Raw genomic sequence first — 27,149 nt, 5'->3', positions numbered from 1 at the left:
CCTATCTTTCCTTCAGGGCTATGGCAAGCAGCTGTCTTGCGAGGAGGGTCAGGCTCCAGACAGAGACCTGTTTTCCTTCCTCTTTCCTTTCCTTTCTCCTCAGCCCCAGCCAGGCTGTGGTATTCTTGTCAACCAGGCACTTGTTAACCAGATTTCATTAAATGCTCAAAGAAAAATCTGCTTTCTTTAGCCTTCCTGACTTAGCATGCATTAATGGCATTTAAATAATAGTATTTTCCCATTATCTTTCCAATTTTATTCGACATATTTTAATCAGCAGTATAAAATTTAAAGCATTTTCCTACTTCTTTACATTCCAAAGTGCAGCATACACACCTTCCCAAATGGTTTCACTTTTGGGGACAGCACTCTCTCGAATCACTCCAGGATAAGTTAGCAAAGGCTATAAATCTGAGCCCCTGTACATATCACTGCAGCCATTTTAGTGGGTGCACAGCCTCCGTGATCGGCAGATATTGAACTGTCAGTGTTGCAGTACGTGTGACACTGACTTCAACATTGGTATGCCATTTAAAGGAGACTTCCTGTTAGGTTCGGGTGGACAGAATTTGCAAATTGTGCTCAAGAACAACTCAGATAACTGAACAACACTACCTGTCATTTACCTAGCAGGCTATCCTCTAAGCAACCCGAAAACCAGCAGTTTTTGAGAAGACTGCAAAAAAGGCTAGTCTTAAGAATGAGTTGAAAGAACACATTAACTTTTCCACAAGAATATCTGAAAACATCCCTTTTTGGTTAAAACACGGATTAACAACCTAACAATCCAGATCCAAGGTTCTTTAACCAGCTTTAAAGCTGCTCAGAAAACTTCCCAATAGCTCAAGGAAAACAATCAGTAAAATCACAAGCCTCTCCTGTGAAGAGAAAATTTATTTTTAATAAAAGATGATTTTTTTAAAAATCAGTACCACTTCTTTCTAGGATGTGCTCACTGTCTAATAGCTGTTTCTAAGCTGTAGTGGTTATTACTTGTGAGCATCCTGAAAGGAACAATTTCATCAACAGTATTCAGAATAGATATGCTGATTATTATTTCAAATTGTATTAGTTCAGATTTGCTATTTCTGACATACAGATTTCTACTGGCAACTTAAAAAAAAAAAGTGAATCATTTGCACAGCTATGCTCTGCGGAAAACAAGTTTGAGTTTTAGCACATTTTCTAATTAAAATGCCCTGACTTTTGTGGACAATATGTAATAATAGCATTCCTATTTTAACTAGGAGCTGGTCTCTTACTCCCTATAATCAAAATGCTTCTGTGCCTCACAATTACAGGGCAAACTGATGCCTCATTTAATTTGTATATTTTACAAAATTAAGCCCAAAAGCTAAAAGCTATTGCAGTCACCTAACTCCTATTGAGATCAACGAGTTGAGGCAGCTAAATACCATTACGGATCTGCCTCTTATTTACCAAAACACTGCCTCTTTGCATTCTGTAGCTGTTTAACCGAGGGTGCAGCAACGCAAGCTGTTTACCGGAGATGCCGACTGGAACTAACCTGGTAAGAACAACAGGAATGCAGCACTAGAACAACCTGACTTGGACAGCGTTGCAGCTGTTTACCTCCAAAAGCAGCTGATGTCTTTTCTTAATGTTTCAGTTCTTACGCGACCACATGGCTCCTGCAGTCAGAAGCTCTGGCTCTGACTCATAAGCTCTGGCAAGACACGTGGGGATGATTTAAAAGTTACCTTCCTCAGTCTCCTTTGCCAGAAGTGAGCTGTTCCCCTCTGATAAGGGGCAAAGTGGAAAGCAATAAACAGTAACCTCTTAAAATCACCGCAGCAGGAGTTGCTAGAGCTCAAGAATCACAGCCCTGCTACTGCTGAAGCCCTTCATTTACTGTCCAAGGTTATATGTGTGAACTGATTTACTGGTTGCTCTGTTTTGCCTACCGAGTCACTGTTCTATATTTAACACGCTACTGAATAAAAACACTTTGGGCTACCTCAAATATGGGAGGCTCCATGCAAAATTAAATTCTACCTTAAATCTTCCTGGAAAAGTATCCCACTCCCCAGTTCCTAGAGTACTAATTTTCCTCTCTCTGCTCACATCTTCCAGGAGGCAACTATATTTTACTGGTTCATAAGAGAGCCCTGTGGTTCCTTTCCTTGCACTGAGGATTTGACTATACTGCTTACTTTGACATGTTCAGTCTCCACCTGCATTTCACATAGTTATGCTGTTCAGCTGCAGCAAATTACTCGGCTGCCAGTCAAAACCCCAAAGAAATGAAGTTATGGTTTGGCATCAAGATAAGTGGTGAACATAAAAAAAACTGTGACAGTGTGCAGAAACACTATCCTTTCAACCAGCTACAGCAAAAAAGAAAGCAGCATTGAAAATATCCTGAAATATTCTGGACTGACAATTACATTTGTCTAATAAAATATTTGTCTTTTTGCCCAAAATAGCTGAAGAACAAGAGCTGCTTTTATACCTAGTCTTTGGAAACTAAGTCGCATCCACTTGGTGGGCCCAGTCCAAAGACCACAGCAGGCAACACGAGGCTGCTAACTTCCCTGGACTTTGACTTTCTCTCTTGATTGCTTTTAAGTGCTGACAGTGCAGTGATGTTTTATTCTCATTTTTATTTATGCTATAATATCATCCACAGTCCTTCTCTTGACCCAACCCAGCATCCTCTCATTTTTGCATATAAGCTTTCACTGACGTTATCCATCTGCACTTTTGTTTGCATCCAGCTGGCCCACGATAACTGTAACTGACCACCCCGGATGCATCAGCAATTCATCACTGCCATACTGCTCTTTTCCAGATTACTTTTCCAAAGATCAGTGTAGTTATTTAGATTAATTCCACTATACATATACCAAAGCATTCCAATTTTTAATACAAAGATATACAAGGAGGACAGATCCTCAGTCAGTATAAACGGGTGTAGCTCCTTAGAAAACAAAGGATTTGTACCAGGAAAGTATCTGACCTCATCAAGGGATAATCGCGTTTTAATAGATAATAGACCTTCGTCATCACAGAAAAAAGTTTAATAAGGGATGTCATTGCAGTTAAAGAAAACAAAAGGAAAAGCAGAAGAGGGACAGACTGGAAAGAAGTATGGCAGGAAAGAGCACTTGTCCTTAGACCTTTAAAAAAAATAAAGCCCAAGTTAACACATCTGGAAAACCTTCTACTGATTGGTGCAACTCCTTGTAAAGAAGGCTCGGCCTTCTTGGTCTTACTGATAAGATGAGTAACCGTTTCACCTCTTATTTAAAAGAATCTGTTTCAAAGTACTGTAAGTAGCTTTCCTGCCAGTTTGAATACAATCCAAGGTATATTTTTTTCAAACCACTATAGCAGATCTTGGGCCTCTGGTATTCTTGCAGATTCACATTTTGCCTAGCATCTGCTCTTAATAGAAAAAATGCTTTTGTTTGTTTGGCTTTTTAATAAAAATAGAGACTTGCTATAGTCCTCTAAAATGAATACTTAGTCTAGGAATATATTTTACAACAAGTACAATATTAATATCTAGGAAAATATTTTTCCAGTATCTCCCAGTGACTGGAAAACATCAAAACATATGTATGAAAACCCCACAGCTTCAGCATTTGTCTAAGTTAATGATTTTTGCCTTCAACATCTTGTAAGGAGGAAGCCTACTTCCGTTCATTACTTTGAATTGGAGAGGTCTCTGTCTCACATTAAGGGTGGCTATTATTGCGTTCCTATTAATCTCTTTCCATATGCCATCGCCAATATTAATTCTTCATTCCTTTTCTTAGCCCTCTTTTCCACTCTACTTAACATTCATATGGGCTCTTGTATGGGCATTAAACTTGGACAAAATGCAGACATACAAAATGGTTTTCTAGATTTTTTTATCTGAGCTATTAGGGTAGACTCACATCACTCACAAGAAGCTTTAAGCCAGCTAGCAGAGATCAGTCAGACTCCTCAAACTCCTATGTAACTCCTGTGCAAATATAGCACTGCAGTGGGTAGTAGCTTCAGTGCTCCACTCAAAAAAAATGGAGACCCTGCATCGCAAGGAGAAAATGCCATCTGGTGTCCCTGCCTTTGAAAGGAAGCAAGGCTACTCAAGTTTTAAGGGAACAGAGGGATGGATGAGGAGAGAAGGAGAACAACAACATGGGGATACAATCAGGACATTTTTTATAAGGAGTGGAAGCAGAGGTCCTTTCTGGGGGGCTTGGAGTGAGGTTGGGAGTCTTAGTCCATCTCTTCTTCAGGAGACAGACAGGCTCTGAGGTGCTGGGCTAGCACAGGAAGCACTGGTGCTTCTGTAACACATCTCCCCTCTGTACTTCCCATTGGAACTTGGATGACTCTATTAAGTTAAAACTCAGAGGGCTCAGGCTTTGTTTCTAGGTCTGTAATCCTCCAAAAGAGCCAAGTGTACAAGAGTAGGTCCAAGGTTGCTGTATTTTAAGAACTCATCAGTGAGACGAGCAATTTGTTTCCTTTTGCCTAAAGTTAGTGGAAAATGCCCTTCAATTTTGCTCTCTCACTCAAAGGCTTTGACAGCATACTTTTTTGTCTAAGAATAAGCTAGTGAAGTGTCAGGCAGATACATCATCTGTTCTCCTATTACATTATTTTAAGATCTGTCACTACAGACTAGCTTTTAAAGTTCTTCATCCTCACAACAACAAATAGTTACATGGAAAAATCAACACATTGGCTATTGAGACCTCCTGAAAAATAGACTACATGGAAGTTGAAAGAATGAAAACTCCAAATATTTTTACTTTTTTTTTGATAGTTTACTACAGAAACAAGGCTTCTATAATTGCTAGGTATGCATATATGCTTCCTTAATAAGTTTTGATCTTACTGTTCAATTTCAATACAATTCGACAAATGAGTAAAGATCTCCAAGACAACTGAGTTCCTGCAATTTTTGTAACGTAGGCAGTAAGGTAAAGGAGAAAGACTGTTCAAGTGTCCTAAAAGAAAAGCTGCAATATGAGCCTGACCAAGAAGGGAGTTCCAAAAATGCCACATACACAGAAAAAGTTTCAGTCCAAACTTGCATGATCTTAGCCACCAAAATCAGTCACCAGTGAGAAACAAATCTGTTACAAAATTAGGCTTGCGGTGCCTGCAGAACTACTCATCTAATTATTAATTCACAGACTGCACACCTGGTGAGCCTAACTTTCCTGCGGTTGTGACTCATGTGCTTATCTTCAAGCGTATGGCTAAATCTCACTGACCTGGAGTATGCCTCAAGGTAAACACTCCGCTGAAATCTTACTGTACTCTTGTTTTTTACCTATGCATAAATCTTCCTTTTTCATTCATACTTACAAACATAGTTATAACCTCTTCTCTGAGCAATGAAATGACCTACTTTCAGGAAAACAAATCTCTGAACTAAACATGGCCTGGCTGTTTAATGTAGAGCCAGATGCAGATTTTAGAAGCCCTCTAACTGGGTTCAGGAACACAGGAAGTTTTACATTCTGGTTTAAGGACATTGCTAAGTTTAAACATAAATTAGTATTTACTCATCACATTCCCCACTCACTATATACCTTGGTTGCTCAGTGTATTTTATAATAGGAGTTAAGAAAACTATGATCTTGGGTTTCTTAATCAAATTGATTAATCTTCTTTGCCAGATTGGAACAAACCAGCAATCTGCTTTTCTTCATTATTTTGAAGAAAATAGCTCAATTACTGATTGTCCTATAAAATCTAACACTTGGATTTTGGGTTTTAGTTGCTTTGGGGAAGGACTAAATTTCATTGAATATCTATAATATTTATAAAATGAAGATACAGCAGATCACACTAAGACATGCGCAAATAATACTCGACATTTATTAGATTATTCTGGACTTTCCTGATCATAATGACTGAAGAATAGGATTTCAGTTCTTTCAATAATCTTAGTCCTCAGGTGCTGCTACAAAGAGCATCTGGCTCTTCCCTACTATGTAGCTAGTACATGTGGCAAAAGTATTAAGTTCCAGACTAAATCCAGTGTAAAGCTGGAACCAGCTCCCATGGTCAGATTTGAAAAGCTCAGAAATGAGCTGAAAAAGAGGAGTGTCTGCTGCCTCATGAGGTATCTGTCTGCTTTTCTCCTGAACAGCTGTGTTTCATCTATGTAGCTGAATAATAGATAACAGAAGTCACTGTCCACTTAGTTTAACTCACCGCTGCTAAGAAAGAAGGGTGATGACTAGGAACAACTCTGCAAATCGGCTTCTCATATTCCACAAGTGAATCCACAGAACATTGCCAACCAATGTACATTTCTAGGCGTTTCTTCTGCATTCACCACCTAACAAAAAGAAAGGATGAGGGTTTCTCCTCTACCGTCTTCTTAACAAAACCTGTGCATTAGATTCCATTGGTAAAAGACAGGCACAATTATTTCCTTGCGTTATGTACATGTTTTGAGGGTCTTTATGTATTCCCACAGCACATTCAATGAGGTTAAGTCTTGTTTATGAAAAAGACAACAGCTACAAACAATTCAAATGCTGGAGTCCAACGCTCAAGGAAGTTGATAAACTTGCACCTTATCACTGATCTTAAGCCCCTATGTTCATTCCTTATACCTTCTTCCTGAAAGAAGGCTACTACTATCCTAGTAGCAGCCACACTGAAAGTGTAGTCAAACGCTCTTAAAAATAATTAAAAAAAAGCCTAGTGGAGACTTTCTGATTGAATGCTACTGCAAAGACTTTTATCTATTCACTCTGTTTCGGAGTCTTGATTTGAGTTGCTTCTCCTTCAGATAGCAAAGCCAAGCCACTTCTTGTTTTGTCGGTGCTAATGCACTTGCTTCTCCAAGGGAGAATTCTGTGTTGTACAACGATAAAATAATTTGATTTTTTATCGCCTCAACACACACACCCAAACAACTACGACCACAACAACAAAGATTCTCCCTCCTATACGTGGCCTGGGTGAACATCTCTTCTCAGTTCTTCTAACCAGCTTTATGGATTCAGGGCAACAGCCTGAATTTGACAGAGAACAGAATTTGGGATCCAAGATTGAGGTTTCCTTAGCTATTTAAACAAATCAAAACACATTTTTTTTGAGCCCTGATGTGCTTCCCATCCTTCCCTCACACATACATATATATAAATGATACCTACTTTGAGATACTGAAAAGAAAAATACCTTCAGTCATTGAACCTAGTGGTCTAAATGAGGTACAAGTTAGGTTTTCCCATTACGGTTTTTATTCACTCCCAGGCATATGCCATCTCAGCAGGCCACCACAGACTAGACAGAAACATGAACTCCCTACTATCATACTGTTGATGTTGGCTGTCAGGCTACCATGAAACCAGCTCCACAGGAAAGTCTAATATTTGAACTTTTCACTCTTACTTCATTTTATTAGACAGCAGTGAAGGTTAGCTTTGTAAAAAAGGCTGAGCTCAAAACTTGAAATGCTGGCAGTCGGAATGCAGCATTTTTACTGTACTCCGTATTAGGAGATGGTCTTTCCAAATATATTCCGACGTTTGTAAATTATCATTTCCGATGGATAAATCAAAACTCGCTGAATGTGCAGGTGCACGGCCTGAGATTTTTAGGGTGAAGCTGTAAGAATAGAAAGAGTCCACACGGGACAAATATCAGCATATTCTCTGGACTTTGCTGGAATTCACATTGTAACAGCATAGGACTGAAGTGCATAGCTGGCATTTTTTGGAGCCTTACATGATAGTGGGAATTAAACTCTACTCTCCTGTACACCGGCTTGAAAATCCTAATCTAAGGTTCAAACAATGACATGATAACGTGTTCACTAATGGGATACATACAGCAGCTCAAGAAGGAAGGCCTTCTTTCTGAAGTAATGAGGAAAAATGAATATACATAACTACAGTTTGGGACACTAGAAAGAAAGCTTAAAACCAGGCTCTTTACCACAGGCAGTACTTCAGAACAGGCATTTAAGGTCAGAAGTCACTTCTGATGATCTCAGGAGAAATGCTTAACATTTCTGTGATACAGACTAAGCTAAACACTTATCATATATATTTTACAGAAGCAATGACGCAAATCACATACACAAAAACAGTTCCTAAAGGAAAACTACACAGCTTCAGCCTTAATACACAACTATATGTTGAATAAGGGCCTGATCAAAGTTTTGGATTAAATGCTGAAGATACTAGCTGTGATGTAGATAAACCAGATTATGTCTAATATTTGCCATAAGTTTTTCTCGGGCATCTACTAAGTCCTATGCTATAGCAAAAGACTTAAGTACCTGAAGAACCTGAAGTATATTGACTTCCATGCAAGTGATCCTATCCTTTCAGCTGCTTGAGTGCTTTGCAGGGAGCAATTTTGTATACAAATCATTTGAATTCAATTGTAACTATGGATTTTGTGTGAAAAACAGGAAGCGATAACAATGAACAATCTAACTCTTGACCATTTTTAAAGATGCTGTTCTAAAGATATAACTTTGCTTTTGGAGATCAACTAAAATAAACATATTCCAGATCCATGCTCAGTGATTCTTGCTGTTGGCACTTGCAAGATCTGAAAGGTGAAAGATTTAGATCTGCAGACAATACTACCAGAAACAGGATCCAAAAGATTATAGAGGCACACATATGCTGTCATACGTACTGAATTGCGTGGAGTAGGGGTGTCTTTTAGACTGGATGCTCAAAATTGTAGGGCAGGATCAAGATCACTGTGCGTTCTTTCCGAGTTAGATTTTCTGCCTTATCAGGCCCCTAGTAATTTTAATTATCTTCTAAAAATCAGTCCATGTTCTTGAACCTGTAAAATGTGCTACAAGTCATGTCTTTTTTTGCTTTTAGTTAACATCCAATTCCTGATGCATTAACATCCTCTAGACAATCACTGCCACCATGTATTTCTTGATCTTTACTTTTCCCTTCCTTCTGCAGCATGGCAAAGCATTTTCTAAGGCACCACTATTTAAAAAACTGAAATGAAGCAAAAATGAGAAAGAAAACCTAGGACAATCACTACTGCCTCTTAGACAAAAACCTTCATAGCAAGGAAATACAACAGACTCTAAACTTATGCACACAAACAACACTACACTGGGTTGTATTAATGCACACTGTCACATTTAACAGGCTCTAGCAACTTCACTGCAATAGAAATTGTAGAGTTAATTCTCCAGTGTTTCTCTGGCCATAGCCTTTACATTCATCCTTTAATGGCAGGTTAAAGATGTTTGCTTTTTCTCAGGTTTAGCAAGCTACCTGTAAATTAGTACCTGACATTCATTCATGGCTTCATAAATCTATTGGTTCTAATTTTTCTTGGATCACAGACCTTTAAACATTTTTTTCTCCATTTTTTATATAGTGTCATTAGGCTGTTCATTATTCATTACCGAATCCAGCATCAGACTCAGTCTTATGATTACCTGAACATTAGAGAATGCTATTCTTCTACATAACATCATTACCAGCCGACTTAGCAGGACAAGGCTTTCTCTCTGCCTGCAGTGAGACTCCTGCACAGTTTGCATCAAGATATTGAATATTCCTCTTCAACATTATTTATTTGATTATTGGCAGGCATAACATCTGCTTTTCTCATTGCTATCAACAGAACATACCTGACGTGTCTCAACTCAAAGTGGCCCTTCTTGGATGAACATTGATATGTTGCTGTAGGATAGATTAGCTTCTTGGTAGGCTTTTGCTTCCCATTTTTGAATGTAGTAGACAGTGTCCCCCAGCAACATACTCAGGAATTCCCTACTAAGGCCTCAGAAGAAAACCTCATCTGCGGCTGGGTTGAGATCCAGCAGGGAACAGCACTGTTATTAAGTGCATGAGCAGAGACAAGAAGGCAAAATTTTCAACTGCCTTGAATTCCCTCAGCTGAGTTTAGGAAAAATGCAGTAGGAAGAAAAGTGGGAAGGGGCTAGATCCAGGGAAATGCTGAAGGCTTTGCTATGCTCCCATGTAGGTGTTTCTGGACTGAGCTGCCTATATTGAGAGGAAAAAGGCATTCTCCTTCAGCTTTCTAGATGAATGAAGTCAGGATGAGTAGTATTAACAAGTGTGGTTGTATTTGACCTAGGGAGTAAAATTACAGAAAAAAAGAACCTAAATAAGTCTTACTGATTTTAAACGCTAAGTCCTAGTGACTTCCTAATTAAACTGGGGCTCCAAATTGATCAGCTCATTTTTAAAAAAGAGTTGGATTTTTTTTAAGTTTCAGTTAGAACTCTTTCTTAGAATTAAACTCTAATTTAGCGTTACAACCTAGTGAGAAGGAATTGAAACAAAAATGCAAATACAAGCCTGCATGTCCAAAAGGAATACATTTTAATAATATAATGCCTAAAGTTCTCAGAAAATTTACAGCTACCTTTCCAGGAAATCAGTTTTCGTAACTTGAGAGCAATGCTAGCCTGTTGTTCTCTACATATATGTAATACAATATGCTCTGCATTTTACAATAGGATGTGTCAAATACTTGAGCTATAATCACAGTGTTGGGTGCAGTTCAACCTATGAAATTAAACTCACCATGACATATTTGGTGCCAAGAATGTGACTTATGCACATCTTGAGTTGAGATCATTTTTTATGAAAAGCAGCTACTGATTGTGGCAGTTGAATGAGGGAATCTTCATAGGGCCTGTTCTCTTAAGGTGAATGCTCCTGGTTTACACTGCTATCATAGCAAGACCTTTACGTTGACTCAAGGCATGCATCCTTCAGGGACATTCAACACAAAACTAGGGTTTTCTGGCTTACATCAAGCTCATGAAGTGATACATTCAGACTCATGGGGACAACTGCTGACCTGTGTCAACCAAACATCCATGCACAGACCAGAGGAAAGTAACCAGCTTGATCTGCTAGTGCTAAGTACCTCACAATTTCCCACTGAAGCTAATATTGAAAGATATGGGGGCAACACTTGCTTTAAAGAAAGATTTTTAAAAATCAGAGCCTACTTGAAGCTAAGAATTCTGGGTGCTTTGGTTTCTGGCACCAAAATAAAGATACTTAAAGTATCTAATTTCAAGTGGTGGGGTGATTTGGCTGCTTCTGCAAATCATAGCCAGAAGGACACTCAATTGTCAAGGCATATACATCGATATGAAGGCTGTAACAAGAAAGGTATCTGCCTCATACTTTTCTGTGAGGACAGTGCCAAATATAGCAGCAGCAGTGGCTGGAATTAATCTGGTCAAGATGGGCATAGTTTTTTTAACATTGCAAAAGCCAAGAGAGGACGAAGGTATGTCTCCTTATAATCCTGCACACAAAATTGCCAAATGTGTGAAAGATCTTGTACCTGGGGTTACTTACTCTGTGAACAAAGCGAGAAACTGAAAGTCAAATACCAGGCTCCTTTTTTAGTGCTCCAGTCCCAAATCAATAATGCCGTTTCTCTGTCTGTTCTTCCCCCTCCCCTTCTTCCCCACTAAGTTCACAAGCCAAAGTGTACCAAAGTATAACCTGCTAAAGTGTTACTGTGTGCAGATTCTTCATTTTGGACTGAAAAAGCACGAAGCATCTGGATTATTTAATGAAACTCTGGACTTTTGGACCTCTGGAACCTCTGGACTTATGCCTCTCTCTGTATGACCTTAGTATTACAACTCATTCCAGGGTTCCACATGAAGAGTCATTTCTTTGCAATTCACCACAAGAGAACCCATTTCTATCGCTGAGAGACACTGCTTGGCAGCATTTTTGCATGTCTTGACATATACAGCACTTGGCTAATTTTATGTCCTTTCCTCAAACTACAGAGAAAGGAAACAAATTGTTCAACAGTGAAAACATCTGTAGAAAATGTCACTAAGAAACCTAAGCTGTGAATTCTGTTTTCTAGGAAGAGGACATATGCACGCTTTCAGATATAGGGGCTGTATTCAGGACTATATTGCTGTTTGATACGACACTGCTGAAATTGATGGTATCATCTCCATGGGGGCTGGGGAATGCTATGAAGAACCAGATCTAAACAAAAATTTTCAACTTCCATCTTTCAACATCTTTTGGTAAAGGAGTAAGATTTTCTATATGGCTCCCAAACACATAAAGCTCCCAAGCATACAGCAGAAGAAGGGTTAACCAAGTAACGAGGTTTTACCTTAAATGGTCTGGATCAGGACCCATCCCAATTTTTCTGGTATGACAGAACGATCAAATGGCTTCAGCAGAAAGCAGGGCCCGATTGTAACAGAAACTGCATCACAGACAAATAATTTAACATGTACAGATGATGGAAGATAGAGAAGACATTACCCTTAATTTACTAGCATAACGAAAAAGGAGATACAGAAAGGGAGGAATTGCCCCGTGTCATAAAGAAGGCCCATGTCAAGGCCTCCAAATCAACTGAGATAGCCAGTGTTGAGGTCCCTTAATGACAAGAGCATTCCTCCTCTGATCTGAAATATACATCCTCCTTACTTGTACCCTTCCTTCAGAAACCAGGCTGCATTCATGCTCTCATTATCAGCATGGAGGTATATATGCCTTCATTTCTTTCTGTTTTTAACTCATAATATTCCACTTTTTGGGAAGCAATGATCCTATGTGCTGTTAACACTGCTAGGGTACCAAGAACAGGCATTGCCTGTTTTCATTGGTCATGTTTTCATTGGTGTTTAAGCACAGAAGTGGAACTTGAGTAAACTGTGGCCTGGTGCATCATTTTTCTATACAACATACTTTGTGCCTCCTAGAGAGCTCTTGGGACTTGCAAAGCTTAATCTCCTATTGGACACACTCTAACAGAAGAGACTTATAATTTCAAAATAATTATTCTCTGACCTGTCTACACAAGTAACAACTCTTTCACAGAAGGCTGTCTCTGAGTTGGAAGCCCCTTATGAACACAGCTCAGGGATGAAAGAAAGTACACAACTGATAGGCCATTCTATTAGACTTGCGTTGTCCACGTTCATTCCCTTTCATGACTGAACAAAGTCTGACTCAACCTCCATTGCTGTCTACAGAGCACGGCGCACACTGGCTGCTGGCTGAAGCACTGTGTGTGTGGTAGCATTACGCCACCTGCCATAACTGCCTTCTGACCGAAGGTAATGCTCACACAGGGTCTGAGACAGTTATGTCAGAGACATCGGAAAGCTATTTCTATTTTTATGGCTAATTATAATTTACATTTAATACTGGTAACAATAACTCCCTTTTAACCACAGAGAATCATACCACCTATGCAAGCAAAAGGGAAGCCACAGAGATGCCACAGATATGCAATATTATCACCAATTTCTACCTTTGTCAATTTTAGTGGCTGAAACCTCCACCACTATAAGATGTGCCTTCAAAAGAGCCATTAAGTAAATTTATTAAAAAAGAAAGTTTTCTTTTCTCAACTGTGGAGCATAAAAGGGCTACAAAACTCATTAACAAACTGATTTTTTTTCTAACTAGGAGATTCAAAATCAAATGGTATCAAAAGAACACCGTCAGTGACTTAACTCTAGACACTTTGCACTAGTCCTTGAGCTGGTGTAATTGAGCAATGCCGGTCTGCATCTTTTGAGGAGAAGACCCGTAAGGGTTACTTTTGCCAAATCAGTGTAGATGCTAACGTCATCTCAGAACCAGGACTTGAAGTGGTTCTGTAGAGAATTAAAAGCAGTCACCAGAGGGGAAAAAATACCCTCATACAGGCATTAAACACCAAACAGACGTTCGGTGGTTTCAGCTCAGTTCCCAGCAGACCTGCGTTTATATCATGAAACCTCTTACCATAATTTGAAGTAATTTGTTGGTAGTCTCTAAAGGGAAATCAGTGGCTGAATGGGAATGGATTCACTGCTAGTGTCTCTGCCCTAGAGAGAGGGAGAAGCATTTTGAAAACGCAGGCAAACACATAATGACTGCGGATCTAATTCATCTGCATCATGCTTTGTGATCATGCAAAACACCAGTAGCCCCATTTCAAAATTTGAAATTCAATCCAAATATAATTAAAAAGCAGCCTAAGTAAAAGAAATAAGGGATAATATCTCTAAATTTATTAGGTATATTGTAGCTTTGCCACACATGCCACATGAGAGGTAGAGCAGAGTGGTGCAACCTAAAAGGCCAGTTTAGGTCCAGTTTAAACACATTGCTGCTGATTAGAAGTAAACACCCCCTCCAGACTAAGTGCCATAGATTAATTCCCTCTCCATGTCTAACTTCTGGGCAGGGGGGAAGAAAAAGCATTCAGTAATGTTATATGGGTAACAGAATTGGCAGCTCAACTCAACTGTTCTATGTCTCAGTAAGAAGTTTCAGATTTCAGCTCAATGCAAGAATTTTGCCAGGGAAACAGACTTTTTAAAGGTTATAAAGCAGAACAGTTGCCCTCCATAGGACCGCAAAAGTGAGAACATCTAAAATTAAAAGAAAATATTTTCAGCACTTATGCCTGAAAATTTCAGTCATGATGCCTGAAAATTTCAGTCACGATGCGTTGCCTCCACGCCCAAAGAAGTCCATGCTGGGGACCGGCACATGCCATGGCTGATTCACAGGGCGCCGAGTCAGCTACTTCTTCCGGACAAGAGACTCAGTATAGATCAGAGACATTGCACTTCTACTCTTTTGCTTCTGAAAGGCAGGGTCACAAATTACTTGTGGCCTCAACCTTACACAGCATAACAACATTATCATTGCAGTTGCCAGGTGACATCTACTTCCACAGTAGCTTACTGGCTGGCAAACACTAGATTTCATGGGCTAATATTGACTACCACAAAGCCCACATTGCAGTTTACTTGAAAGCGATGGTGTAGAAAAGACTCTATATACTATGCAGAAGGTGCAGATGAGTTTGATATGCAATACTCTTCTGGAGAAAAATAAAAGGGTTAAATCAAGGGACAAATTTTTTTTGCCGATACCTGTGTTGATGTACGTGGTAGCCACTCCTCTATGTAGTTTAGGAGTACTGCTATAATTGGTAAGGTATGCATTGCTGTATATCAAATAATTGACTCCCTTGATTTTAGAACAAATGATAGCTATGTGTTAGTTGCTGACCTCCTGGCCTACAAATTACATACACCAGAAGGCCAACAGAGATAAGAAACACTTCAACAAAATAAAACTTAGAGAAGGTCCTCATGATTCTTTCAGTATGCTATACATACATTCAAAATGCAAAGCTTAGCCTCAGGATAATACAGATGTTCTGAACAACTGGTAAGGCAGCTTCCAGTTCTGATCATAAATTGTGTTCATCAGAAATCTATTTTAACATCTCAAAGATGTATTAACAGAGATTCAGCCCCATCTGAGGAGAGTAATACGAGATTATTTATCTGCATTGATACTGTGGCTACAGGTTCTAGCCAAGACTAGGGTTCTGTTGTGCAAGATATCTATGTACACACAACAAGAGTCAATCCTGGACTTACAGAACTTACAGGTAGAACAGACAAAAGAAAAGATTAGAGGTGCACAACATATGAATAACTATCCTGCGCCAGGTAACGGGCATATGAACTCAGATCTTCTGACCCCACGTCCACCTAGTTTTCCAATTGCAGTTCATCCAGTATGTTGTCTCTTCAGTAGGGAAATTGAGTACTTGATTTTTTTTTTAATTTTATTTTTTCAGAAGAGAATAGCTACTGGATGTACATGTACACAGGCTGATGAATGTAGGCAAATTACATTCAGTTCAATTTACATTTCCAGAGAGGTACGAATAGCTCATTCTGTGTGACTATCGACAATGGACTGACAATGCAGGTACCAGGAAAAACTTGAAGGTATCAACAGTAAAACAGTTAATAGTGCAACTGAAGCACTGGCTGACATTTCAAATTTGTGCAGTATCACACCAGGGAAAGGAAAGTGAGGTCACACTAATTGCATAAGTGATTTAATGCCCATGGAAACTAATGGCAAGGAGCCATTGACACATTCTGGTTGCTTCTGAAGGTATAACTCTGAACTGCCAGGAATGACAAGAGCAACAATGGTGTAGGTCCCCATCACTGTACAACTTCACAGAGAGAAAGAGCCTGTCTTCCAGACTGGAATGACTTGAAGAAATTCTGTTAAAACTAACACATTTTTCAGAGGACATAGGAATTTTTTTTTTTTTTTTTGAGCAAGTGGTCTTCAGAGGAAAACATGGATACACTTAGATGAAACTAAAACTGTATCTGGCATTTCATGCAGCATGCCTGACAACCATAAGGCAAATGCATTGGGCTTCATCAGGATGCTGGTTATAATATGAAGATAGCTGCATTTGCAAGGGTCCTTTCTAATCCCACAACAGATTTCAGCTCTGTTATTTTGCTATCCTGCTCTGCATGGATCTCCCATTAAAGTTAATGGATGAAGCATGTACACAGGGTGACCAAAATACCAAACCCAAAGAGAATTCTGCTCTAAATGTAACACTTCAACATATTTTGACAGCTCATACTAACAAAACCAGATGTTATTCTCAGATTTGTTCCTCACAGAGTACACCATCTTTCTGTTACTGTTTTAACTGTGGCTTATCACTTGGAACTGGGAAGTGTTTCATTTTGAAGAATGCATTCTTAAATGGAGACTCTGCATTTTAAGAGGCTGTTTCTGTTGGGAAAGTAAAGCTACAGCAAATGAGGCAAGTTACATAATGGAAAAGCACTTATCAAATGGCTACATCGATTAGACTGCAGCAGGAATGAGCTGCATAGCTGTAAATAGCCAAAATACAGAGTTAATAGGAAGCCTTTTTGGGCTGTTTGACATTGTGGTCTGATCCTGGAGCCAGTTAATAAACCTAAGGGCTGGGAATGCATTATCCAAATTCTGACCCCAATTAAACATAATTATTTGAACAATACAAATGGGATAGAGACTGAATCTAAAATAGTTCTGCATGAGATAAAGAGATCCATAGTTCATAAAGTATTTATAATGAATGGATGTTGCTTTCTCAAAGGCACTGTAATTATCAGCTACAAGCAGCTTAGCAGCTTTTTCATTGAGAAATGACACTATTTAACCTACTTTGCAGCATGCTACATTCACAGATAGTAATCTGAAGATCTCACCATATTTAATTGCGTATTTGTTCCTCCCAATATTTCTGTACACCGCTTTATTCAATTCTTTGAAGAGAGAGGACTTTCAGAACAGCATTTCTAGTATAAAATATAATCAAAGAAATCCATCCATTAACTGGTTATTGTTTAACAAAAGTGTAGGTTATGTATAAAATGTTATTTATAGAAAATGCAACACAAGCTAGTCTTTATGCGTCAAAATTGTGTCACATAACCGCACAGTAATAAGGCATTTGCTTAAACATTTTAAGGCAACCACATAAAATATAATCAACTTGAAATGTTTAGAACTGTATTCCGATCTCATTAACAATTTTACACTACTTTAATGCCCTTAAATTCAGGGCAGTTATTCCACTGTCAGGTAGAGATGGCGCCCACCTTTTTTCAGTTTGAGTTTCAAGTTCCAGGCTCTGACAAAGTAGTCTTAGAAAGAGGCAGAAGCAGTTTCTCAGTTGTCCTAGAACAAGTAGGAGACTGGGTTGGAAAAAGCCGCAGAGGTCATCTAATCCATCCCTTTCCCCACGGCAGCATCTGAACCTTCTACAGGATATATATCTAAACCATTCTTGACATGTATCTGACTGACTGTTCTTAAAATCTCCAGTGATTCCATTTTCTTAAAGTCTTCTGTTCCCTGTTTGCTATCGATTTTACAGTCAAACAATTCTGCACTGAAATCGGGTATGTGCTCATGCAGATAAACTCTAACACCTATTTCCCAGGTCCATGATGTGCTCTTTAAGTCACAATAGATATACCCTATAAAAATAGTACACCCAAGTATTTAAAAATGTGTAAAGGTCTGTCCCTATGTGACGAGATGTACTCAAATGAATTTATGACAATGGTAGTCTCATACAGAGAAAAACAGTATTTCCTATAACATAGCTATCGTACAGAATACTATTAAATAGTAAAAATTATTTAACTAATGGAGTATGCTACAAAAGGAGCTTCTACCTGATCTTAGATTGAGACAAAATAATGTCTTGCTAACACGCAAAAAGTTTTACATCATTACCATTTCCTAGCATCACATGAAGTCAGTGAACCCTATAGTAGTCATATTTGCAGAGTACAACAATAAAACATGCAGAATGTCACAAAGAAACAAACCATAAAGGGATGCTATGGTACAGATCAAACCTTCCACAGTAAAAGGAATTCATCGGTCCATATGAAAACAAAGAACTCTTCTAGTTCCATCAAATAATGTACACCTCAGTGCTCCAACTTCCTTGACAGAGTGGCTGAGTTTATCCCTTTGCACTGGATTTAAGCACTCCGTTGTTTGAAGGTATGTCTATAAATATCTATCTATACTAAACACAGGCTTTGTTCTAAGTCAGGAGACACTTCGACTTCAAGCTAATACTCAAAATACCTCTCTGAACCTTGTACCAACAGTCTTCCCTTTTCCACCCCTGATTGCCTGTAGACACCAATGAATCGGATGGTAGAGATGGAAACAATTAAATACCACTTTCTAGTTAGCTAGCATCCTGCAATCAGCTTTGATAAAAGAGAATAGACTGGTAAGGGCCTAATACTTGCTATATTTTCCCATTGCAAGAAACTATTTGGCTATTAAGAATGCTTTGTTTTTCTGTTAGTCAAAAGACAACATCTTAGCCTGAAGCACACAATGAACAGGGGCAAACCTCTGCTTACTGCATGTTTTTCTCCTAACAGAGTGCAAGCTGAATCTTCCAGTCCCACCTGTATGCCTTTTAAATATCAGCTATTTCTAGTAAGCAAACTGTGAGGGTATTCTGAATTTCATACTTTCAACTTTACAGCTCTTTCAGGCAGAAATTATTTTATCAAGGACAGAGAAGCCAGATATCCTCAGCTGGTATAAACAGATGTAAATGTGTGGAATTCAAGAAAGAAACTGCATTGATTCACACATTATGAACAACTGGATGTCATCTGAAGATTCCAGCAACTACAGAAGTGAAAATGAGTTGAGTTTTAAGATGAGGAGTTTGCAAAGTGCTACCCAGGAGAAAAGGCAAAGAGACAAGAAAAAAATCATATTCCATACAGAACAACCAAATCAGCCTTATGAAGAAGTAAAAGATAACTTCCTTATTTAAAACATAAGAAATACAACTTCCATGTAAAATTTTGATTAGTTACCTTTCCAGCTTTTATATTCAGCTCTTCAGTGGTCTTGGAATCACAGTAAATCAACAGATGGATGTCATCATCATACGCAGTACATAAAACATCATGAAACAGAGATGCAAAACTGGCTAATTTTGCAAGGAAGAAGGTGCCATAACACTAATACATATGGCCAAGGACATGGTTCCAGTACCTCAGAAATCAGTTCCACGGCACCATTCCACTATTATAACTCCAGATCAGCTCTGTGCAAAACCATAGTACATCACAGCTTCAAAATACCTATCACTGCCTGAAAAACTGGAAAAGAACTGGAGACTAAGTTTACGTATCATCTTCTAAGTATACTTTCTAATTTTGAGGGGGAAGCAATGGCAAAGAACATTTGAGAATCATGTTTTTTTAGTTTTATTAAAAAAGGGTCTGGTTTGATTTATAGCTACATGATTTATCGCCACATCTGGTAATATAAGGCCAGGGAGTATTATGAGGAAGGAAATGCTGCTTGATGCTTTTATAATTAAAGCAGACAATATAGAGATAGTTTACACAATGCGACTATTTTCTTTGTGAACATTTACCTGAAACCTTGTGCCAGGAACACTGGGGAGACTACATTCAAAACGAAAATCCAGATTGCTTTGGATCTTCATTTCTATGTTTTTCATCATCCTGAATGGTTTGTGGCAGAGAGGTATGACTTTAAATTCCGACTGCTCACTTGTATGAAAGTATTAGAGGAAGAAAAGTTCTTTTTCAGAAAGAGCAATGAGACCAAAGGTTTGTGGGAGTATGCGTCCACAGAGGTTGACTTATTGAAGGAAGCTGAAATGTTCCATGTATTTGGTAACTGCATCTTCCAGCTGGAGTTTCAGAAGAAATGAGCAACACAACAAGGTTCATAACTCCAGGGGAAGTCAGAAAGTCCAAGCTGAGGTGTTACAGTGGAAGCTACTCTGTGCATAGTGCTTTCAAAATTCTGGCCCCAACTGTAGCTGCTGAGTCCCTGAAAATGTGGCCAAAAGATCTGTGGAAAATCTAACTTCATGTGCCAGAAGAACCACATACTTAGGCTGGTGACACAAAGTTTAATTTCTTACCATCCAAGCACAAAAATGAAACTCTTCTCTTCCCCCCGTCCTCTTTACTGAACCAGATTAAACAACAGCAGCATTCTCCGATCATGACTAAACTAACTTGCCACATGTTTTTAGCTATACAAACTGCTTGCCTTATTCTCACACAACAGTTCCTCCTGAGCCATGCTTACTGTTAGAGCCAAATGTAGCTTGGTCCTGCTACAGACAAATAGACTGAGAAATAGGGCAATAGCCTTGAGGAATGTAAATAACTGGATGTGTTATCCCAAGATTCAATAGACTATTAAAATGCATGAGAGTGAAAAGTACCATGCAACTCCATTTTACTAAGGTTCTTAGTTTGAGGAAGAACAGATAATGGCAGAGTTTTATTTCAATTTTCAGGTGTTGTTTGCCAAAGTCCTTCTTAAGCAATACAAAAGGAACTCAGCAGCTCAGCAAAAGGCTTAGACCTGGTTAGAAGCTAGAAAAGACAGGAAAAATAAGGGGAATAGACAGTACATTTCTTAAGCGGTCAGAAGATAATAATATGGCAATTTGTTGGTGCACTTTGATTTATCTATTGAAGATCTATAAGAGTTATCTTTTATTGTTTGGATGGGTAATGTGAAATACGATTTCTGTCTACACAAGTTAGAAGAGCCTGGAACTGTGAAATAACTCTCCTACTAACAGCAGAAGGAGGACTTACCTGGAGACAGAAATCTGTCATGCTGAAGACAAGAACTGTCATAACACAATTCTAAATACATTTATCTGGTTAACATAAAAGCATAAAAACTATCTGAACTAGATCAGACTGGGCTAGTTGATTCCCTAAATACACAAATGAGTCATGAAACACCTAAATGGGGAAGCTGGTTCCTGAAGGAGCTGCAGAGTCTCTCTGGGAGAGGCAAAGAGCAAGGAACCAGAACGCTTACTGCCTGATCGGCAGGCAGAAGAGACAAATGTTTGTTCATCAAGAACGCAAAATCTTCACCTGTTTACGTTCATTCTCTGTACCTTCAAAGAACACTTCTTTATCTTGTTTAGTTTACTGTGAAAAGTAAAGGTTAATCATGACAAGATACACCTTTAAGTTTGTTTAATTCAGCTCTTCTTTATGCCTTTGAACATTTAAATAATTTATTTCTAAAGACAATGCCAAACTCTCCTAGGGAATTCCTCAGGCTGTCTGTCCCTAAAAAGGAGTCACCTGAAAGGACAGATCACACAAAAGGGGTCTTCAAAGGAAGGGACCCTGTGAATTCTGTTTCAGTCTTGGAAGACTAAGCAGGTCTTTTCTGAAAATAACGATAATGACAATTCAAGTTACCACTTCACTTCTACAGAACGAAGGCATCATCATACATATGCTTTGTGAAGTCAGATTAGATCCTGTTACTGCATAAGCGTTTTGTTTTAAATGTTACTCTGAATATACAGCTAGGGAAGACAGTATGGTTAGTAAAAAGGAACTGCACTGCAAGGAAGGAAGATTTATTTTTTTCACTGCATAAGCTCAGTTACATCATTTCCCTTCAATATACCTGCTTACCTTTGCACTTGGAAGCCAGGCAGGGAATTCATGTCCTGTGTGCCTACAGCATTGACGACAGTGGAGTGTCAATCTCAGCTGGCTCCTCAAGACGCTTCTGTAACAGAAATTATAATATTGAAAGACACTGCAATATTCAGAAATATTTCAAGTCTCTGCTTACAAATCGCTTTGTCTGCAGAAGCCTTAGTAGTGTTGGACCACGATAGCTTTGTCCTGTTGACAGAGGTGCTGTGCAGTCTAAAGAACCTGAAACCAGAGTGCTTATTAACAATGTTAATTGATTAGCCAAGACAGTGTGTTTTCTCTGGACAGAAATAGGCCATTAAATTTCTGCACATTTTGGGAAAACATCCAGATGAACTGAAGCAGTTTGTGCTGTTAGACAGTATTCATGCTTCTAGTTTCTATAATGCACTGTAAGAGGCCTCTGAAGGCTTTCTGTTTTTGGCTAAGTAAGTTCCTTTAATGAGGCTCAAGTTGGATCTGTATGTGTCTCACATCTTAAAATATTTTAAATAAACACTTTATACCAAAATCTTATTAATCTTCAGAAAAATCAAACATTTGTTAAAACAACGTGCTGAAAAAGCTATAATAATATAAGAAAAAAGGCAACAACTGCAAATGAAGAAGGGTAAGTATTATCCTAATGAAGATTTCTTTTACATCCTGTCAAGTTGTCATCTGTTTCACCTGGATGTTTCTACTAGAATGATGGGGAGGTGCACTGAAGTAGTACAATTGTGGATTCTACTCTGGATATATTAAGAATGTGTGTTGACCAAAGCTGTTCAAGAAAGAATTTGACCAAACGTTTGACTGACAATAAATCTTCAAAGGCTTGGCTCAGGAGGGGTGTATTTGGCAGAATAAGCTTGCATCGGATGCTGACTGTTGGGGAGGTCCATGGCAGAGAAATCTGTTTTTAATATACATTTTCAGAAGGGGAAGTATCTTAGTAGGTTAAAAAGTTTCACTTATTCCAAACTTCTCTCAGGCAGCTGGGTGGAAAAGCAGATCACCACAGAATTATAGTATAGGTGAGGCTGGAAGGAACCTCTGGAGAGAAGGGTCAAAAAGAGGAGGTTACTCAGGGCCTTGTCCAGTCAGGTTTAGCTATGACTAGATTAGTGAATAAACTCAGTTTCTCTATTTTTACATTAAATAATTGCTTGCCCTGTGACGATCCCAGAAAATCCATGCAACTGTTCTAACAAGAAAGTATTCATCAACACGAGGAAAGCCAGGGAAAGCTGCAAGTTAAAAAGCTGAAACGATAGTACTAAAAGTCATTCTAGTATCAACACATGAATCGTCATACTTCCCTAGCAAGGGAGAGTAAAAACAGAGAATACCAAGGGGAACAGAAATATTAAAACAGGGAGTAAAATTAAAATATGAAAAGACAGAGATACTTAGTAAGAAAAGAAGAACTAAAATGAGAAGATTAAAAGAAAGGGTACAAAAATACAAAAATTAAAACAGGAAGAGACAAGTAAAATTTCCTACGATTTTCAAAACTACTGCTATGGTACATTTTAAAAATGAACATATTAGAATTTTCTGAACTACCTTTCTCGGATTCTGCTTTGTTGAGAAGTGACAGTAATAGTGGACTTCCTTTGTTCTCATTAGACTGCAAGGGGCTCACTAGCTTTTAGGCATATACCACTGTGTTGTGTTGTGTTTAACTGACACTTTATCCAGAGCAGACAGAATACATAATGAAAACTTCACATCACTCAAATTGGACATCACTCCAAAAAAAATCACAATACTGTCACAGTTTCCATTAAATAAGCAGACTTGCACCATTTAGGAATAAAAGGGTGGTATATGCAAGATTATCTTAAATCACAGTCCAAGGCTGAGGCTCAGATACATCAGCAAAAGGTTGGCATTGGTGTTGCTGTTTATGTAAAGGATTTTAGTGTTCACATTTTTGATGCTTCACTTTCCTAACCAACAGAAAGAACTTTTCTAGAGGTTTACCTGCAAACACATATATACAGTCAAAACTATACGCTAATGTACCAGAGAACTCAGATAAGAGACAGACAGTTCTCTCGATTTCGGTTTTATATAATCCATGAATGGATTCCAGACTGCTCCTATTGTATATTATGTCTTGTTTGTTTTCTCCTCTTGGGGTGGTTACTTCAGAAATCCTTGTGTTAGCTCTGCAAAACTAGATCTGATAGACCTGATGAAACTTCAGAGAACATTCTGAGCAATTCCTCCCCTTTTTTTCCCCCCATAAAAGCCTTCCTGTTTTCTGACACACTCTATTTGAATCAGATGGCCTCAATCTAGTAAACTTACGCTCCCCCCACTTTTTTTTTAAATTAACTGACCTCCCTCACCCTCACTGAAGTCAATATGCTCTAGTGCTTTGGTAAAACAGGATTTACATTTCTATAAACCAAAGAAAGACAGCCTCAGCCACCGAGAATACAAAGACAGCAAAATCAATAGGGTACTGCACTATAGACTAAGATTGCGCAGAGCTGCGGAGGCAGCTTTGCTGCTCATGCCTTTTTCCTTTACACAAGATAGTCATTAGTTTTCTCTCATTTCTGTGGCAAACAACCATTTCTTCTCTTAGATGAATCATTTAAAAGAAAAGTCGCCATTCCTCCATCAGTTCAGAAAAATAGGAAGTAAAGATAGTACAGCAGAATTTGTTCTTCCCACAAGAAAGGCCCAGACCAGGAAATCAATTATTTCCTGTTGGAGAAGGACACAAGAAGATTCCTTCTGCACAGAGCCCAAGACAATGCCAAGAGCAGTTGCCCTTTGGAGGAGCTGGCTGAAGCCTGAGGATGCTAAAGGGACAAAATCAATGTGCCCTAGCCCTAGCCATCTCACACATAAGAGATGCAGTCTGCAACACAACATGCAAAGGGCTTTTCCCCCCCAAGATAACACATCTCCATGCATCCTCTACAGAGGCTGTATGCAAACTTCATTTATCCCGCACACAATTCCCATCCCACTAATAACAGAAAATCACCTATATTGAGCAATTTGTCACTATCAGTCCTTGATTAATATGAACACAGAATTTGCCACGCTGAATCAGATAACTAATTTTCCAAGTCCTTCGCTGACGTTGACTACTGGTAAAATTGAGCGCTACATATTCCAGTCAAAAAAGGCAACCACTCCTCAGCCCACATACCTCAGAAGTCACTTAGCTATTCCCTAAAGCCTGAGATTTAACTGTCCTCAATATCATAGTGTTACAGACATTGTTAGCAGTGATCAAAATATGTAGCCCATTAGAAAATCTAACCTCAGCATTTCTCTTTGTTATATCATGCTTTAATCACCTCCCACAGAAGTTTAGTCAGCATCTGTCCAAAGCTCATTGTTCTTTTATTATATCAGGTAACTCTTTGTTCTCTTCACCTAGGAAAGGATAAAAGAAAAAAAAAAGTAAGGATTGATCACTTTACATGCATACTCACATCCCATCTAATATTTATCATCTTTACATTCTCCTTCACCTCTTCTCCCTCAGTTATCCTGAATCCTGTCCTCCTGGATATATGCCAGAAATACAAAACAGTAGTATCCTCTTCAAGTTTTATTGCTTTTTTCTTTTCATAACATATTCCATCACTCTTACTTCTTTTGGCCTCGCTCTGGAACTGAATTTAGACTTCAGCTGCAGTAATCATCTCACAGAGCTTGGGTGGTCTGAGCATCAAACCACAGCTAGAGGACAGAGCTGGGAGAGGAGACAGGAAAATATTATTACTCTATTAATACATTAATGACTTTGTCAAGATTGTTATTAGTACCGAACTATTTCACTCCTGGTCAGACAGGCATAGCAGAAGTGACACCATCATTTTCCCACCACAATAATCCAGTCATCAGTCTTCAATTCTGTCTGGTCCTGAAAAGACTTCTTGCTCTGCAAAAATGAAGCATGTTCCTGCTGTTGTTTATTTGTTAATTATCATCGACCAGTTTCTGGAAATATATTATGCTGTCCAACTATAAATATAGCTAAGAGGTGGTTTTCAAAGGTTTCCCTTTGGAATCAAGCAGCCGAACAAAGTCACAGACAGGAAGGATGGAAAAAAGCCCCTGGGGAGCTGATCTCATTGTTTTGAGACAGAGCAAAGATCTTCATCAGTTTCAGCAGTTTAAAATTAGGACTTCTCAATTTAAAGGAAGGCTTTACCGTATTTTGGAATTTAGCACTCCTACCTGAAATGCCTTCTCCCAAGAGGCTAATTTCAGCCTGTTAGTCTTATTTACACTGCTGCTTTCTTTTATCAGGTCTAACCCTGCTCCTACTGAAAGCCAGGGCAAAAGTCCAAAGGGGTTTTCAAAAGCAACACCTCTAAATAACTGATGTGTTAAGTATTACTGTCTGACTTACTATGAGGCAAAAGATTAAGCTTGGTAGGTTTGGAAGATTCCTTATCATAGCCCCTTTCTCAAAAGAAAAAAAGAAGCACAGAAGAGAGGAAGGTTTTTACTTGGGAGAAGCCAGTGACATTAAGAAAAAGAGAAGTGTCATAATACAAGGGATCATATGTAAAGACCACTGCTAGAATTTTTACCACTGTACTTCTTTTTCCCCGTTCATATGGGCTTCTCTCTCCCCATTCCTTTCTTGCAGCCTGACTCTCATGTGCCTACTCTGTCAGCTCCTACGCGCTCCCCTTTGCATTCCATCCATTTCTTTCCTAGGCTTGATTTTCCCCTCTACTCCATTTCTTCTACCCTCTTTTGCTGCCATCTCCCTTCAGATTATTCCCCACCCAACCTCTATCCTTTTAGTCGTCCTCTTAAGGAAATATAATACCCTATCTAAATTGGACATCAAACTTCCAAACCCATGGTATTTGGGTGGCTTTGAAGTCAGGCAGAAACACCTTCACATTTAGACAGCTCAGAGTGAGCATGATCATTTTGCACAGATAAAATAGTGCTTTCAGTGGTGCCCACATGCTTTGTTTTCCTTCACATTATCTAAATTAAACCATGCAGTAGGGAAGTGTCAGCAGATGGAAATGATGTGCATGCTGGGAATATTTTAAAGGCGATTACAAGAAAGAAAAGAAGGGAACACCGGCTTCTGGATACATAAAGCCTTTGACTTCAGAGGGACAATGGCTGACATTCTCACACCGCTGCTTCAAGGAGAGCAATCATTCCCTGGGATAGCAAGGGAGAAGGGAACACAGGTAGAAGGGAAAATCATCTAAGTAAAAAAAAAAAAAAAAGAAAAAGAAAAAAGAAAGAATAATTCAATGTGTGTGCAAATTAGAATACTATAACATGCAACAATGCT

At 38.8% G+C, this 27,149-nt stretch overlaps 1 protein-coding gene across 1 annotated transcript in view; it reads right to left on the bottom strand.

Annotated features, from left to right (window-relative positions):
* The window catches only part of ADAMTS3 (ADAM metallopeptidase with thrombospondin type 1 motif 3), a 186,020-nt gene extending 160,477 nt beyond the window's left edge, over positions 1-25,543 (bottom strand). The window contains exons 1-3 of the mRNA XM_064510417.1: positions 25,345-25,543; positions 25,131-25,246; positions 21,833-21,929 (exon numbers count right to left, since the gene is read on the bottom strand). The gene's annotated coding sequence lies outside the window, so the exon portion shown is untranslated. The remainder of the gene's footprint in view (positions 1-21,832; positions 21,930-25,130; positions 25,247-25,344) is intronic.
* Positions 25,544-27,149: the final 1,606 nt, after the last annotated feature.

Source organism: Dromaius novaehollandiae, chromosome 4, assembly GCF_036370855.1.
Source record: "Dromaius novaehollandiae isolate bDroNov1 chromosome 4, bDroNov1.hap1, whole genome shotgun sequence".
Classification (NCBI taxonomy): Eukaryota; Metazoa; Chordata; class Aves; order Casuariiformes; family Dromaiidae; genus Dromaius; species Dromaius novaehollandiae.
This window is presented reverse-complemented; position numbering and strand designations above follow the sequence as displayed.